This window comes from Bombina bombina, chromosome 4 (genome assembly GCF_027579735.1).
Source record: "Bombina bombina isolate aBomBom1 chromosome 4, aBomBom1.pri, whole genome shotgun sequence".
Classification (NCBI taxonomy): Eukaryota; Metazoa; Chordata; class Amphibia; order Anura; family Bombinatoridae; genus Bombina; species Bombina bombina.
Genome location: NC_069502.1, coordinates 741,238,773 through 741,255,946, shown reverse-complemented (window position 1 = coordinate 741,255,946; position 17,174 = coordinate 741,238,773).

Sequence of the window (17,174 nt, the reverse complement as noted above, 5' to 3'; positions counted from 1 at the left end):
CGGAATGAAATAACTTTATCAGGTAAGCATACATTTAGGTTTTTTTGCATTTAAAGGGACATGAAATAAAACCCTTTTTCTTTTAAGATTCAAACAGAGCATAACATTTTAAAAACATTCAAATTTACTTCCCATTTAGATTTGCTTCATTCTCTTTGTATCCTTTGTTAAATGCACTACAAGAAGCTAGCTGAACACATCGAGTGAGCCAATGACAAGAGGTATATGTGTGTGACCATTAATATTCAGCCAGCTCCCAGTGGTGCATTGCTGCTCCTAAGCCTTCCTAGGGATGAGTTTCAATAAAGGATACCAAGTGAACAAACCAAATTAGATAATAGAAGTAAATTGGAAAGTTGTTTAGATTGCATGCTCTTTCTAAATTATGAAAGAAAAAAAAATGGGGTTTCACGTCCCTATAACTATAGATTTAATTATACTTAACGTTTTCCCAAATGCAGTTTTTATTCTCTGTTTAACTATTTTATCCTCTCATGTCTACAGAACCAATTTTAACACAACAGGTTTTTATTAACATGAACAAAATTGATTTAGCTCATTTCTAGAGTAAATAAATCCAGGACCAGGTGAGTGCTACCATTAAGCAGTCAGTCAGCATGTAGGTTATGCCAAGGTCCCTAAAACTATGCATATGACATACCTCAGCTATTCTGTAAATGTCACTGTGGCATATAATAAAATCACACTGGCTATTTACAATCACAGTAACATCAAGATCTATGTAAGTCCAGATTGTCATAAAACTTGAAATTAATATAAAAGTTACAATCTTCTGATAGTGAAAAACAGATCTGCAAGTTATGAAAAAAGATTTTGCCTATTAACTATTAATAGAAATGCAAGAGCAATATCTCAGTAAGTCACTCTGAAAATCTTATACCTCCAGTCTCTTTTTATTTGTCCTTAAACATATGCTTTAAAAAGGATGTATGTCCCTCAACTGTAAAGCAATGTAAACTTTGCTAACCCAATGATAGCTTAAATGCTTTTTAAATATTTAGGGCTGGATTACAAGTGGAGTGCTAAATTATCCCGCACCGCCCGTTTGCGGGAGCGCGATAATTAATCAGCCATTACAGTGGCTGGATATTGCTAACACAAGCTTGCAGTAGCAATTAGCGCTTATAAAATTAACCATAGATCAGATCTCTGGTTAATTTTATATATGTGCCCCCAAAATACAGTCTAATGTTTTTTTTTTATTAAAAAATAAAGAAAGTAGCATCTTTATTTTTTAATAAAATAACTGCACTAGGCAGTATTTTGGGGCTAAAGTTCGCTGCTCCTTAACTCGTTCGCTACCTCTGAGGTGGCGGACAGCAATCCGCCCGATCAAATATGATCGGGCTGATTGACACCTCCTGCTAGTGGCTGATTGGCCGCGAATCTGCAGGGGGCGGTATTGCACCAGCAGTTCACAAGAAATGCTGGTGCAATGAAAAATGCAGACAGTGTATGCTGACGGCATTTATCGAAGTGCGGCGAACATGATCCGCTATATTGGATCATGTCCGTCTGCATATTAATAAATGGACCCCTTTAAATGCTAATATGTACTAAGCATATACAGTATTTATATATAAAATACTTTGCATGGTGTTGTCAGAATATTGTCAATCTGCCAACATATATCTGCTTATTGAGATCCAATACTTTATGTGGACAGAAATTGTAATATAATATAATAATGTGTAGTACAGGATTTTTACACACAAAAAAATGCCCTTTTGAGAGCTTTCACCCATAGACAGATGCCAACATTGCCTAATAAGTAATCTGTTCTTGATAAATAGGCAGCTTCATATTTTGAATTCAATTAGGGTTTGCAAAATATTTATACACTCAACATTTCAATAGCAGACAAATGTGACCGAATCTTAGATAGAGATTAATAATATTATACTAATCTGGATTGACATAAACTGATAAAATATCCTATTCTATTGTACTTTGTAATTTTATCTTATTCCATTAATATTCTAATCATTATACTTGCTAAATGATTTATTTCTCCTGGCTACACTTTTGTAATTATACAATAGAATGTTCTGTACTATTGAGGATATTGATGTTTACTGAGCTCATATACAGGTAGCCCTCAGTTTACGCCGGGGTTAGGTTCCAGAAGGAATGGTTGTAAATCGAAAACGTTGTAAATTGAAACTGAGTTTATAATGTAAGTCAATGGGAAGTGAGGGAGTTAGGTTCCAGGCCCCTCTCAAAATTGTCATAAGTAACACCTAATACATTATTTTTAAAGCTTTGAAATGAAGACTTTAAATGCTAAACAGCATTATAAACCTAATAAAATAATCACACAACACAGAATATATAATTAGACTAAGTTAAATAAACAAAAACATTTGCTAAACAGCATTATAAACCTAATAAAATAACCACACAACACAGACTTCACTTGCATTTTTCTGCAAACAGTTCTTTCTATGCATTCCAATCTAGACTGAATTATAGACAGGAAGATCTTGTTCCTTTGAAATCTGTTTGATAGCTCAGGTCTGGTTAAACTGATTAATTTCAGCTTGCTTGGCTTTGCTGCAACACAAGTGGACAGCTCCACCTACTGGCTATTTTAATAAATGCACTGCTTCTCAATGCTTTTCAATAGCAGTCACATGACTGGAAAAAAAGGTTGTTATTCTGAAACGGTGTAAATTGAACCGTTGTAAAGCGAGGGCCACCTGTATATGAATATATATATATATATATATATATATATATATATATATATATATATATATATATATATATTTATGCCAAGCCACTATTTGTATATAATCCTAATGATAAAAGCTGATACTAATACTGGTATTCGGATTGGATGCTTTATTTGCAGCTTAAAAGAGCATGCACATTTAAATATAATTTTTAATAAAAGTTTAACACATTATAAGGAACTGGTAGTGTGATTCCCATTTGCTTTAATGACATTTATCAAGTGTGCAGTATAGCAGTGATGAGTTCTGCTTTACCACTTTGCGGGTATGTGTTTGTGAAACCTCCAGGTGTTTCTTTAGAAAAAAGATTGATACGTGACATAGGAAGTCTCAAAAGACAGTAATAGGCTATCAGTTATTTTTGCTACATTGTGTTAACATTGTGAAACTGTGCTGCAGTGCCAAATCATAAGATAACCACAGTATATTATAAAACTCAACAACCATGTTAATTCTATTCCTAGGAAGTGAAATATTATTTAAAGTTACATGAAACCCAACATTTTTCTTTAATGTTTTAGACAGAACATGCAACTTTAAACAACTTTCCAATTTACTTCTATTAATTTGCTTAATTCTCTCTGTATCCTTAGTTGAAAATCATACCTAGATGGCTCATGTACTGCTGGTTGGTGGGTGTACATAAATGCCTCTTTTCATTGGTTCAACTGATGTGTTAAGCTAGCTCCCGGTAGTTTATAGCTGCTTCTTCAACAAAAGATACCAAGAGAAGGAAGAAAATCTGATAATATAAGTAAATTGGAAAGTTGGTTATAATTATACACTCTAACTGAATAATAAAAGTTAATTTTTGGGGTTTCCTGTCCCTATAAAGTGCATTATAAAGCAACAATCACATGCTCCAAAGTATTCGGGTATATCATTTTTAGGTTATTGATGATGATTAAAAGAAGGGGCACAATTGCATAAAACCAGTACCACCAATCACAGGTCATGTCTTGTTCAGGATCAACTCTTGAGTGGGGTTTAAAGGGCCATAATATTTAAAAAATGACATTTGTAACATCATGTAATTTTAAGACTATCCACAAAGGAGTTAAACACACTGTAAAAGTACCTATCGTGATTCACAGAGCACTGCTGGTCCCAAGTGGAAACTGCCGATGATGAAATCAGCAGTGCTAGTTACACAGCTGAGTCGTGTGACTGTACTGCTGATTTGATCAGCAGCAGTTCCTTTGCAGAGGTTAAACACACAGTAGTGCAGGGTCGCTAGTCTTGAAATTACATGCTCTAATAAATTAGAACATGTCATTTTTTTTTACTATTATGGCCCTTTAATCTATTTGTTAAACCCCTTTGTAGGAGTTAAACACATAGGGCCAGAATACGAGTGGAGTGATATTTATTACTCCCGTTCGCACGCTAACTCCGCTAGAAGTAATCTTTTTGCATCCATTGGGTAGCGATCGTATTAAAAGTTAAAAGAAAAGGGTTTTCATTTGCACGCTAATCTGTTGTGCGCAAAAAGCCGAAGTTAGAATATTGCAACTGCGTTAATGTATTCCACCATTGAAGTCAATGGAGCAAGAAATGGGTGGGGGGAATGTCCTACTTGCATGGACCTCCTATCTTTGAGCCTTTATAACTTTTTTGTGCAATATTTTATTTTTTAAATATTATTTTTATTAGATAATGTTATTATGAGTGTAATTTTACTTTTAAAATTTGATGTGTGTTGTAAAAAAAAATTTGATTTGCAAAACACTTAAAAGAACTATGAAGTTGCTGTATCCTGATGCGCTTTAAATTAAATTGCGCTCATTCGATTGTGTTTACTTTCAGCTTGTAATACAAGGGCTACATCCGAAGTGTGCAAACAGCCATGATAAACCTGATTGTTTGCACATAACTGTTAGTGCATCACTCATAATCTGGCCCATGGAAAACTAGGGTCATCAAAACAAAAATGTAATTCTTGTAAATTATAACTTGATTTTTTTTAAACTTTAGAATGTCAGCTTTGTGAATTGTACATAGGAGCACTAGTGCCCTTGCAGCCATAGGCTGTCCAGGGCAAGGCTTTTGTTGATTTGAGAGTAACATTGAGTGATCTGGGTCAGATTTTGGTTATTCCTGGTTGGGGGTTTGGTATTGATAAGATGGGAATCCTAGTTTTGTTTTAGAGAAACCAGAATATTAAAAATGAAAAGATGGACAGATCTCCCAGCCAGGGACAGTCCCACAAATTGTGGGTTAATTGGGAGCTTTAGGGTTGTATAACTGCTTGGAAGGGATAAAAAAATGAGCTGTGCAGGAGTATTGTGACCATAAAATGCCATTGCTATTATGTTCCAGTGGCTCCCACAGAATATAATATTTTTCACTATAGCAGCTGCTGTAGTGCTTGAGGTGCTTAATTTACTAGTGGGTAAAATTTAAAGGGACACTAAACCCAAAATAACAAAAATATACAAAATATAACAAAATATACCAAGGGAACAAAGCAAATTAGATTATGGAAGTAAATTGGAAAGTTATTTAAAATTATATGCTCCATTTGAATCATGAAAGAAAAACGTTGGGTTTAATGTCCCTTTAATTCACCACTTGTAACATGAGTGCAGTGATCATGCTAATAGAGTTTCCTGTGCTATCCATTTAAAGTATAGAGCTTGATTAAAAAAGTTTCAGCCATGTTAAGATGCTTTGGTTCAAAGATTTTGGTGGTCATATTTAACAAAGTGCGAGCGGACATGATACGATGTAGCGTATCATGTCCGCTGTACATCGATAAATCACCAGAACTGCTTGTGCAATACAGCCCCCCTGCAGATTTGTGGCCAATCAGCCGCTAGCAGGGGGTGTCAATCAACCCGATCGTATTTGATCAGGTTGATTTCTGTCCGCGGCCTCAGAGCAGGCGTACAAGTTATGGAGTAGTGGTCTTTAGACTGAAGGCTTGCCGGAAACAAGGGGCTTCAAGCTCCGTTCGGAGCTTGATAATTCGGCAGTTTAGTCATCAATTTTTAAAAAGGGCTGATCACTAATGGCAGAATTGACCACTGACCACTATACATTAAACTTGCATTAATGCTATAGATAATGCCTCAAAATAAAATCAGATTATAATGCCAATATCTAGTAAAAAAAATACACAGGAAAAACTTTACTATAATTAATTTAACTGCATGTGTTCTATTCAAATTCACACAAATGTACTACTAATTAATCTGCTTTTTATTTCATTATTGGCTGGAAGTATGTGTGACCCATGGGCTCCTTTTAAGAAGCTGTGGATGCCGCTTTGGAGCACCTTTGGCACCAGACTCACATGAGTGAGACTACAACCGATAGTAAAGAAGCAGCGGCCTTGTAACTGCTGCTTCCTAACCTATATGCCTACTCTCAGCCGGGAGGTTTGCAATCTCCCCTGACTGTCTGACCAGGGTAATTGACAGAAACTGCATATGTGTGACTGGCTTCGTGTCAGCAGGGGGCGGTGTTACACAAGCTAATGCTTGTGCAATGATAAATGAGAACAGGTTCGGAGTTGTCTCTTCTTGCACTCCCGGCATTTCTTAAAGGGACAGTGTACTCCCAGAATTTTTATTGTTTAAAAAGATACATAATTCTTGAATTACCCATTCCCCAGTTTTGCATAACCAATACTGTTCTATTATCACACATTTTACCTCTGTGATTACCTTGTATCTAAGCCTCTGACAGACGTGCTTCTTAGCCATTCAGGGCTGACTCATAAATAACTCCACAGGCGTGAGCACAATGTTATCTATGTGTCAGACATGAACTAACAGTGTCTAACTGTGAAAACCTGTAAAAATGCACTGAGATAAGAGGCAATGCAATGGCTTAGAAATTAGCATATGAGCCAACCTAGGTTTAGCTTTCCACAAGGAATACCAAGAAAGCAAAGCAAATTTGACCATAAAAGTAAATTGGAAAGTTGTTTAAAATTGAATGCTCTATCTGAATGATGAAGGTTTAATTTTGACTAGACTGTCCCTAGCCCCATGGGATGTAGTTTGGACACTGATGTTGAATAAATTAATGTGAGATTAAAGGGGATGTTAAAGTCAACGTTTTCTTTGTTGCATTAAAATTGTTATTGTTTAGGAGAACTTCTCTTCTGAACAAGACTACTTTTTGTTTTTATATTTGTAGGAGCTTGCCTCTATCCACCAATTGCATTTATCACTTATTCTTATCAGTGGCAGATTACTTGGGTATATGACATACATATCCTGTTATTTTTAAACATATTTTACTTAACTTATTATTAATGAAAAAAAATGTTTTTAAAATTATTTTTTTAAACCTTTGGTAAAAACAGCTAAAGGGGTAGATACTATTCTAGTTGGGAAAAAAAGTTGATTTCTGCAAAAAGCCAGTCTATTCTGTGTTAAGCTTTTTAACTAGGATAACATTTATCCCCAAATTTGTTATGGTAAAAATGTATTTTATTGCTGTTTCTCTGAACATTATTTTACCATTGAAAACGACTGTTGTAATTATTCATAGAATAAATTGTAAAATAATTAAACGGATATGAGACATTTTTTTAAATATGCATCTAATGATATTTTTATTTATTTAAAAAAAAAGTATGTGCTCTTGTGTTGAATAAACCTATTTTCCAGGCTTTTCCCCATCAATTATCAGCAAGTGTATTAATGGAGCAGTGTGAGTACCCTGGCATACATTATCTAGCATCAATTTTGGTATATAGTGATTTTAATGTTGCTGTTAAAACATTCATTTAGCATTTTTTTATTTGCATTATATAAACTGTATTTTTGTTTTTCACATCCCTTTATATTAACTTTTAAACTCAACCTTAAAATCGCTATAAAACTTTAAATATGTTGTAAAACATATGTTCTAATATAAACTCATTATTGATTTTTTTCTGTTTTTCCACTGCCACCAGAAAGGCTGAATTGCATCCTTCAGAATTCACAACAATGACCGTGCAACATGCTACACTGTAATTGTTTGATCAGTGTACAAGTTCATTTATATATGTCACTAATGGATCAAAGGAGATAAGATAAACATATTCAAGATGATTTTCTAGGATTCATTCCCATAACTGCAAAACAATGTAAAACATAATTTTGTATGCAGATCTTTTGCAATTCAGTGCCTAATTGCTGATATATATTATGCATATATAACAATGAGTTCAATGCCTTTCTAACTTACATTTATAATAACCTGAAATGTATTACAGATAGAAACCCCTATATCCAAACTGCTTTGGACTGGAAAAGGTTTGGATTTTACATCTGTAAAATGGGACAGTTTGGAGGGAATGGAACAACAATATCTTATGTCATTTAGGTAATATTTACATATCATCATTCATTATATATGCAACCTAAAGGTAGATAGTACAGTACTGTAATTAAAAAGGTCATTTTTGTTGTTCTAACTAAATACAGACCATTATTTGCATTTTAGGACACAAAATCCAAACCAAAGACAGGCAGAAGATTGTGACTTACAGGCATATTTAAAAAAACTAAATAATAATTAAAAAGTTTGCATTTCAGAAAAAGTTTGAATGTTGGAATTGTAGATTTGTGGATTTGTACCTGTAATTACTTTTAGAGTGTTATATAGAATTTGTAACATTCCCTTACCTGCAATGTGTATCAAACTTCTGTTACAGATATATGCTGGATGAGGAAACAAATCTGGCAAGAGTATTAAACTGAGACTCCAAACATTCAGCTGCAAATTCTGCTACTCATTTATTGTCTAGCCCTGCCCTGCCTACTGATACATAATTCCCTCCTCCTTTTGCCATTATATAATGATTGCTGTAAAAGAAAAATATATCAGCTTGATTTAACAAAGGAACATGCTATGGTACATTGGATGCACTGAAAATTAACACAATTAGATTTAGGCTTGCTTGACCTTTAATGTTTAGACTTTGACAGAGGGGAACAATGAATGGGAAAAAAATAGCATTGTTCAAGTGACAAAATTGTAATATTTGGAATATAAAGGGACATGCTATTGATTGATATTTTTTATTTTTAATGTAAAGCTGAGATTACCTCACCAGAATAATTACTCTATGATCAGCTACCATGCAAGCTTTTTATTCCTATTTTCACCTGCATGCAAAAATGAACAGCCAATCGCCATAATCAGTGCTGAGTTCACACTTTGCTTTGATGTTGTGGGATTTTGCCCTATTCTCACGGGATTGCTCTGTGATCTCATGAGATTGCAAAAGTAAACTTCCTGGAACAGAGGAGGAAAAGTAAGTGACTATACTAGATGCACATTTGGATTGGATGCTAGAAAGAGTCTCTTTAAAATAAGATATAGTTACTCTGCAAATTCTGAGGTAAAATATCTTCCTTTTTTACAAAGATATATACATGTGGTATATGTATGTATGTGTGTATATACAGTATATATATATATATATATATATATATATATATATATATATATATATATATATATATATATATATATATATATATATATATATATACATCCAAATACCAGTTTCTCGCACAAAGGACAACCGGCTGGGTGCAGACTTACAAGTAATACATCAGCCAAAAAAGATGCACTCACAGGGCTTTTAAAGTGAAGTAACAAGATTACTTTATTAGGAACATTTTCAGGGATCTAGTCCCCTTCGTCAGCATAAAACAACAGTGAATGTGTCAAACATTTATAGTGTGCATAACAAACAATAAACTCATACCCAGCTCAAACAGTGGTGCCAAACTTCCGCCATGGAACGCTGCTTGCGTTCCACTGGCTCGCTAAACCGTTATGGTGATGTTTTATTTTAAGTTAGGTCTATATCTTAACTCTCCGCTACACGGAAATCTTCAGTGTGCGGCATGCTTGTTCACATCCCACTGATTATAGGATGTCATATTGTACAGCACCTATATGACCGTTATTAACTTTACAGTGTAAATGTAATCTAAGCCACATCCTTCACAGGGAATAGTCACATTATTGAATACATCATGCTAACAAGATAAACATTAAAACCCAGGACATTTAGGACCACACTATTTAAAACCAAAAAGAAAAAGAAAAATAACGTGCTTATAATACCTATAATGCACATATAGACTGCATTGCCTTATTCAGATTGCAAATGTTACTACATTTGCAATCATACTTTGACAGCATACCTCATTTAGACAGGTAAACCTCAACTATTGTAGGAACAGATCAGCTATTACATATATCTTACTTCTCTGTATATCAGAAAATAACACATCGCTCAACAGACATTATAATCAGCATCTGTACACAGTACATTCACATGAAAGCTGTGACTCAGTATACATGTGGAATGTCCATTATATATCTCCTCTATGGAGATTGTTATGCAATTTCAAGCCAGTAACCTCATTTCACCTCGTAGTGAACAATGCCAGTCAGGTGTGTGATGTAAAGGTAACCACTCTAAGACTACCAGACTTCCACAAGTCACCAGGGACACCAAATGCTCCCCATGACTTATGCTGTGAGACCATGGCAGGACAGGGCACCAACAAGGGGAGCCCTTATCCAATACCCGCTACACAGAGTCATAGTGTCTCTGGGATGTACCCCCAGTTTGTAACACACATTTAGACTGCACTACAAGAGGACATTGAAGTCAGGTACCATATTCAGGCCACCTGGATAGATGGTACCTAGTCGGTACATCCATTGTTCTTCCCGTTGTAGCAGTATTTTGTTTCATATCATCCATCAGCATATACCTGATGGATGACACAGGATGCTTTTTCAGCGCACAGTGCCTCGCTATGGGCTGTTCAGAGTTTCCAGTCTGGAGTGCCAACCTGATGGCATGTCAATGGTTCGCCATCCTCTCCCTCAGGGTTCCCGACGTCTTTCCCACGTAAAATCCGGAACATGGACATACCAGGAGATATACAACAAATGTAGTAGTGCAAGTTATTGAGTGTCTAATTACATAATTCTTATTGGTATGTGGATGATGAAAGAATTTAGCATTTATAAGCCCATTGCAGGTGGTACAGCCTAAGCATCTGTATGAACCTTTGATGTTAGTCTTGGTTCCCATTTTGTAGCTGGATTTAGGGTCCGTTTTGACCAACAAGTCCCTTAAATTCGTACCCCTTCTATAGCCTACCATTGGTGTCATCTTACTTGCAAAGTACAGTTTATTATCCGTGGCCACTATGGGCCAGTGTATCCGAAGAATATGTCCTGTTTTTTTAGTAGTGGGTGAAAAAGTGGATGCTATAATTAGTTTTTCTTTTGATTCTTGTCTGGGTTTTTTAGTAAGAAGATCCAACTGTGTACATTGCGCAACCTCCTCAATAGTTCCCTTAATTAGATGCGGTTTATAACCTCTTTGGGCAAATTTCTTGAACCATTCCAGTCAACTGGGAGACAACCTGTTAGGTTATCTGAATTATTGCATATGGTCCTGATCATTTGGGACTTCACAATTCCCTTAAGGAGGGCTGGAGGGTGACAGCTTTCTGCTCGTAATATAGAATTCCTATCCGTCGGTTTGCTATAAAGTGTAGTCCCCAGTTTGTGTTCAGTCTTGAATATGTCTAAATCTAGCAAACTAATGTTTTGTGCGTTTGAGGTCATCTTGAACCTGACAGTCGTGTCCGTGTTATTGAATACATCAAACCAAGTATGGAGATCATCCAGGCCCCCTCGCCATATCAGGAAAATATCATCTATGTACCTGCGGTAAAATACAATAGACGTATCACACTTTCCCCACAGGTACAGATTTTCAAAATGAGACATAAAGATATTAGCATATGAGGGGGCCATGGATGATCCCATAGCAGTACCAGCCGTTTGCAAATAGAATTTGTCTTCAAACCTAAAATAGTTTTTGGGAAGACAAAATTCTATTAATGTAAATACAAAGTCTATAGGAGGACCTTCATACAATGGATTGTTCATGAGATGCTCCCTAATCGCCACCAGACCCTCTTTGTGTGGGATAATGGTATAAAGGCTGTTCACATCCAGGGTGACAAGAATGTCACCCTGTTGGATATGAACAGCCCCCAATTGTCTGATAAGCTCACTAGTGTCCAAGATATAAGACTGTGTGTTTCTGACCGGTTGGAGTAACAAATCTATGTACTGTGGTGCCACCGGTTGTAACAGAGACTGGACAGCAGACACAATAGGGCGTCCCGGAGGTTTCTCTAACCTCTTATGAATTTTAGGAATTGTATATAAAATTGGGATCCTAGAGTGTGGTGTAATACAAAACCTCCTAATATGCTCTGTGATAAAACCTTGTTCAAAGCCCATTTCAACAAGAGCATCAAGTTGTTTTTTATAGGTACAAGTTGGATCAGACAATAGTGGGATGTAGGTAGACTCATCTGAGAGTTGGGCAATAATGTCTTCCCTGTAATCAGAGTAGTTAAGGAGGACAATGGCCCCGCCCTTGTCCGCTGGCCTTATTATTATAGAGGGATCTTTTTTTAAAGATGTAATAGCTTTCCTCTCCTCAAGTGTCAAATTGTTTTTCCACTGTGTGTGATTCCTTTCCCACTCCAAATCCTGGGTCACCAACCTTATAAAGGTTTTGGTACTAGCACTGCAATAAATGGGTTCAAAGGAACTCTGAATCTTCCAATTACGTTCAACAGAGGATTTAGGGCAGTCAGTGTTAGAATTCTGAAAGAACTGTCTGCGTTTCAATGTTTTATTAAGCCTATGGACATCAAGTGTTTGTTCATATTCTGATACAACAGTACTGGGAACGAATGACAGGCCTTTATTTAGCAGTTTATGTTCACTGGCTGAAAGAACATGGGAACTAAGATTTATCACTGCATCCTGTACCGCCCCCTTCTGGGTGCTCTGTGAGTGCATCTTTTTTGGCTGATGTATTACTTGTAAGTCTGCACCCAGGCGGTTGTCCTTTGTGGGAGAAGCTAGTATTTGGATGCTTATATTGGTGACCAGCTGTACCCCTTTTATTAGCCTTTTCTCTTTCTCAAGCTCAAATGGACTGCATTGCACCTTTTTTGCCTTAAAGAATTTGAGCACTGCTACAACGTTCTACCTTTATTTTTACATCATTGTGCCCTCAATATGACATCTCAGGTGGACCTCCAGAGCAATATGCCTACTATACCTGTGGAGATGGTGGAAGATCCTGCTGGCCAAGCAAGAGCAGCACAGATGGAAACCGTATCCTATACACAAGATGACGCCAACCGCATTCTCTTTGCTCTTATTTCCAGAACAACTGGTGAGACTCCTTTAAATGTATACTATGCTTTGCTTAAGTTAAAGAAAAGGGAAATTGATTTATCATTACACGGTAGTTATTTATCAGATTACCATAGAACAGGACAGATCCCCAGGGGGTTTAGGATACATAATGTCCCTACCATAGGAAGGGAAAATCCTGAGTTTAGGAAAAAGTGGTGCTATAGCCTGAATAAATATTCCTTGGCTCTAATACTTTTAGTTATAGAGGAAGTTACATCTATTTTGTCTAAAGTTAAAATTGAAATACATACCTTTGAAACAACACATAGCAGTACTTTGTCTAATGACCAGCAGGAGAACTGGATGACCAAAATTACACAACAGGTAGAGAAATATAGAAATGAGTTGATCTTGTTTAAAAATAGAAAATTGGAAGCAGTAAACTCAGACTACGCACAGGGTAAGGTATAAAAATGGCTTACAGGACCTCGGGAAATACAACCTAGGAGGAGACAGCGTGACAGGCAAATACGTTTTGACACGGTAGACACGAGTGGGGTAGATTCCTCAGGTACAGAAAGACAACACAATAGTAGGGGGTATACCTCACCGGGGACATCAGGTACACAAGGTCAATATGACACACACTCTACTCCTAGACATTTTTTAGGGGTCACCACACGCTCACGAGGGGGAGGCACTCCAGACCCCATCTTAGGCGGGCGAGGGCCCAGACACAGACCACCCAGGAGGGGGCGGCAGAGGTTGCAGTGATAAATCTTAGTTCCCATGTTCTTTTAGCCAGTGAACATAAACTGCTAAATAAAGGCCTGTCATTCGTTCCCAGTGCTGTTGTATCAGAATATGAGCAAACACTTGATGTCCATAGGCTTAATAGAATATTGAAACTCAGAGAGCTTTTTTCAGAATTCTAACACTAACTGCCCTAAATCCTCTGTTGAACGTAATTGCAAGATTCAGAGTTACTTTGAACCCATTAAAAAAATGATAAATACAAGATACTGCATATAAGTGAATGTGTGTGTATATATATATATATATATATATATATATATATATATATATATATATATATATATATATATATAAAGCATAAAATCTCTCAACCTCTGTGTTTTTAAGAATATGAATAGATATTTGTGGACCTGGAAAGAAATAATTAACAACACTTATTTTTGTTTCAGATCTACTCAGACAAGATTCATATATCCAGGAAGAAATGCACAGAAATATGAAACATGCTGTATTTGTGTAAATGCATGTATAACAGATATTAATTGCCACTAATTTCAAAATAATTAGCAGTATTAAATTGCTTTAATATAATATAATGTTAAGGGCATACTGTGTTTCATGTCAAATTGATCAGAATAAAAAATGTGATATAATACAATGCATACAATACATATAACCTACTAATGCAAGAAATGATGGCAGTTATTACATATTTTAAAGAAATAATCTCTTTCAAATGTTTAGAAATGGTTAGGTGTATTTGTTTTGTGTGTCATGTGGCCCCCCGATGGACAGATGCAGATATTGCAGCCAGGAGACGATTGGCTGTTAAAGAATGCATCTTCTTGGCAACCTACATTCACAGGGTGAACCAATCAGAAGGGACAAGGAAAAAGGGCATGAACGAAACAGGTCATCAATGATTACATATAATAGGAGTATTCAAAAACTTGCTGAGGCTAGAGATCTGATTTTGGCTGCCACCCTTGGGAACATTTCACTAAGCAAGGAGCTGATAACTTTACTTTGATATATGCAATAACTTTCCTTCGAATGAGATGACCTAAAGACCGCTACGAATTGGTTCAATTTGGTGATGTATAATTGTTCTAAATTTCTTTTAAATTTGAAACAAGGGTTACTGGCGAGAACACAGTCAATTTGTATTTAATAGAGTTAAAAAGCAGTTTATATTTTAGTTTATTTTCAGCCTGTATATGGTTAAACTTATCCTTGCTGCTAAATTGTTTTATCTGTAAAAATATATAGTTATTATTCAGAATTGGGGTTTTTTTGCATGAATAATATATACAATTTCTGATGTTTTAATAGAAGTGTATATTGTGCTATTGTTTAAATTAGCACTGTAAATCATATTGCTGAATGTTTGTAGCTGCTACTTTAAGTCTCATTGTAATATTTTAAATGCAGCTCTGAATGAAAGGCTGGTTTTAAAGGTAAATTTTTGGGCTTTGTAAGAAGGATAGCATATCTTAATAGTTGTTTTTAACGTGTATAATAGTGTTTCATATTCTGGTATTACAAATATATTTCAAAATGTTCATGGATATTAACTAAATAAAAGAATTCAGGTATTTATATTAATTGTATGGTTTGTAGTAGATGCATGTTAGTTAAGGGTTTCTATTTTTAAGGATAATTATTAAAGGTATTGTATTATAACCCTGAGATAGACTGATATATTATTTGAACAGCACTACTAAGATTTTCATAAATATACTGACACTATGCATTCCATAGATATTAAGCTGTTATCTTGGAAAAATTTATGCTTACCTGATAAATTGATTTCTTCTACGATACGACGAGTCCACGGCCCGCCCTGTCATTTTAAGACAGAATTTATTTTATTTTCCAAAACTTCAGTCACCTCTGCACCTTTTAGCTTTTCCTTTCTCTTCCTATACCTTCGGTCGAATGACTGGGGGTGGAAAGAAGGGAGGAGCTATAGATACAGCTCTGCTGTGGTGCTCTTTGCCACTTCCTGTTAGCAGGAGGATAATATCCCACAAGTAAGGATGAATCCGTGGACTCGTCATATCGTAGAAGAAATCAATTTATCAGGTAAGAATAAATTTCCTTTTTTTTGGTGGTTGTAGATGTGTAACAGATTTTGGGGGTCAAAGTTGGAAAAAGTGTGTTTTTTTTCAACTTTTTTCCTCAAATTTTATAAAAAAATTTATAGTAAATTATAAGATATGATTAAAATAATGATATCTTGAGAAAGTCCATTTAATGGCGAGAACAAAACGGTATATAAATGTGTGGGTACAGTAAATGAGTAAGAGGACAATTACAGCTAAACACAAACACCTTAAAAATGTAAAAATAGCCTTGGTCCCAAACGGACAGAAAATGGAAAAGTGCTGTGGTCATTAAGGGGTTAAACCCTGAGGATGCATGGAATCAAGTTGATAAATCCAATATGATTTCTTGCGTCTCAGGGTGAGGAGTCTATTTGGATATCTGTTTGGTGAAATCCAATCTATGATTTGTATTTTCAGGCTCTTGGGATCTTTATGGTGCCTTATTCTAAAGTGTTCAGATACGCTGTGGGTTGTTAAACCCGCTTTAATGTTATTTACATGCTCACTCAGCCTAGTTCGTACATTCCTTTTCGTTCTACCAATGTAGATAAGGTTATTCATAAAAGTTCTACCTTTTTTTGATGAAACTGCACATCCCACATCTATTGACCCCACATCTATATGTGCCTGGTTTTTGTTCTAACCATGTTGTTGTAGATATTTTTTCTTTGTTAGTATCACGTAATTTGGTGGGAGCTAGTATATTTTTCAAATCCGTATTTTTTCTAAAGGTTACCAATGATTTCTCTTGTAAGGTTGCTCCTAATATAGGGTCTGCTTTAAGCACTCCCCAATGTTTCTTAAGGATATTTTGGATGTCCTTACTGCCTTGATTATACATGGTGATGAATCTAGCCTCATTGTTATATGTTGTTTTGCTTTTATCTAAATCTCTATTCCTGGGTAGTGATGTTGCGAACCTAAAATTTTGCGTTCGCGAACGCGAACTTCCACAAATGTTTGCGAACCAGACGAACCGCCATTGACTTCAATGGGCAGGCGAATTTTAAAACCCACAGGGACTCTTTCTGGCCACAATAGTGATGGAAAAGTTGTTTCAAGGGGACTAACACCTGGACTGTGGCATGCCAGAGGGGGATGGCAAAACTCCCATGGAAAATTAAATAGTTGATGCAGAGTCTGGTTTTAATCCATAAAGGGTATAAATCACCTAACATTCCTAAATTGTTTGGAATAACGTGCTTTAAAACATCAGGTATGATGTTGTATCGATCAGGTAGTGTAAGGGTTATGCTGGCTTCACAGTGACAGACTAAACACCCCATTTAACGCACCGCAAACAACCGCGAACAGTCCATTTGCACAACCACCAGATCGATAG